This window comes from Octopus bimaculoides, chromosome 12 (genome assembly GCF_001194135.2).
Source record: "Octopus bimaculoides isolate UCB-OBI-ISO-001 chromosome 12, ASM119413v2, whole genome shotgun sequence".
Lineage (NCBI taxonomy): Eukaryota > Metazoa > Mollusca > Cephalopoda > Octopoda > Octopodidae > Octopus > Octopus bimaculoides.
Genome location: NC_068992.1, coordinates 21,707,489 through 21,709,187, shown reverse-complemented (window position 1 = coordinate 21,709,187; position 1,699 = coordinate 21,707,489). Strand labels below are relative to the sequence as shown.

Genomic DNA, 1,699 nt, shown 5'->3' with positions numbered 1-1,699 from the left:
CAGAATCGTTAACACGCCGGGCAAAATACTTAGCGGCATTTCGTCCGTCTTTACGTTCTGAGTTCAAAATTCCGCTGAGGTCGACTTTGCCTGTCATCCTTCGGGGTCGATAAAATAAGTACCAGTTGAACACTGGGGTCGAGGTAATCTATTCATACTCTCCCCCAAAATTGCTGCCCTTGTGACAAAATTTGAAACCATTATTATTATTATTATTATTATTATTATTAGCCTTTCATTTATGCAGGATCAATACATATACATAAATACCTGTCAACTAGGATGTAATCCACGAATCCCTATCCAAATTTTGGGCCTTGTTGGGTTAAAAATCTTTATTAAAATATCATCATTTGAAATGGCGTATTTTTGTCGAGGTTATCTATGAAATCCTCAAATCCAATAACTCATTTTCAGTTCCCGGTTACAAGTAATCTTACGTTGCGCTAACCTTTGCAAAACGTATCAAAGTCACAACGTCCTATATTATTTCTGTTTTTTTTTTTTCAAAGATCTCGCTCTTCATATCCTTATAAAAAGTTGATAATCTTTTGTTGTTACATCATGGTATATGTATCTATTTTTTTTAGATATTTTTCCCTGCCATTTTTTTCCTGTTCATGTATGCTTAAGTTTGCTTTATTTTCTAGAATATAGAAGAAATGTTTGATTTGTTATTTCAAATTACATCAATAAAATGTATATAAAACAATTGTGTTTCAAACGTTTTCTTTCTGTCTGTCTGTCTCATTATTTGAGAGAAATCAAAAGGATTTGTCCGCAAGGATAACGAAAACAATGCATTATACAGTTCTTTTCCTACCAACAGAAAACAAACCTCTTCCAATCTTGTTGGTATCATAATTCAATAGCGATTACGCAGTACATGGTTTGTGAGGTTAAAACCTGACAGAATTTGGACTTGAAATATAATAGTTCTTAATTTTGATCAATCAAGATAAAATTTGAATAATGAGTGGTAGAGATTGATCATATATTGTTCTTGTTTATGAAGTCGTTTGAATAATGTATTGTTATTAAAGTCACTGTTGTAAAGTAGATAATGGTTAGCAATAGACAGCAAAGTTAGATAACGTACTGGGGTTATTCTGTTGAGCGAGATACTAAAATTGAAGAGAGAGAGAGAGAGAATCGCTTGATCATGGCTGCCAAGTATCGGATGAAACAAACAAAAGAGAAGAGAGACTGGGAAGATGAACTGCTCGAATTGTTTGGTATCGTGCAAATGATTTACGAAATAAAAATAGTTTTGATTTCCGTTTATAGGGTTAAATTGACTGATATATTACTAGTCTTTGATCGGCGTAAACGATACACGTGATGGATCGGTGAAACTAAAATGTCAGAAGCCAAATGAATCGTTACATATTCTTTGAAAAATAAAACAATTTTTATAGGCTCCTCAATGTACGGCTTAAATCTACTCGATCAGGCTGAGGTGTGACAGAAAAGAAAAAATATAATTAGTAAATAATTACTGCGTGGCAGTGAATATAGGCGCAGGTGTGGCAAGCAGCTTGCTTCCCAGCCACATTGTTCCGGGCTCAGTTCCACTGCGTGGAACCTTGGGAAAGTGTCACCTTGGGAAACTGAAAGAAGCTCATCGTGTGTGTGTGTGTGTGTATGTGTGTGTGTGTGTATGTGTGTGTGTGTATGTGTGTGTGTGTGTATGTGTGTG

The 1,699-nt window shown here is 35.0% G+C and overlaps 1 long non-coding RNA gene across 1 annotated transcript in view; it reads right to left on the bottom strand.

Annotated features, from left to right (window-relative positions):
* Window positions 1-506: 506 nt before the first annotated feature.
* The window catches only part of LOC128249195 (uncharacterized), a 59,731-nt gene continuing 58,538 nt past the window's right edge, over window positions 507-1,699 (bottom strand). The window contains exon 3 of the long non-coding RNA XR_008265303.1: window positions 507-646. This is a non-coding gene — a long non-coding RNA (uncharacterized LOC128249195). The remainder of the gene's footprint in view (window positions 647-1,699) is intronic.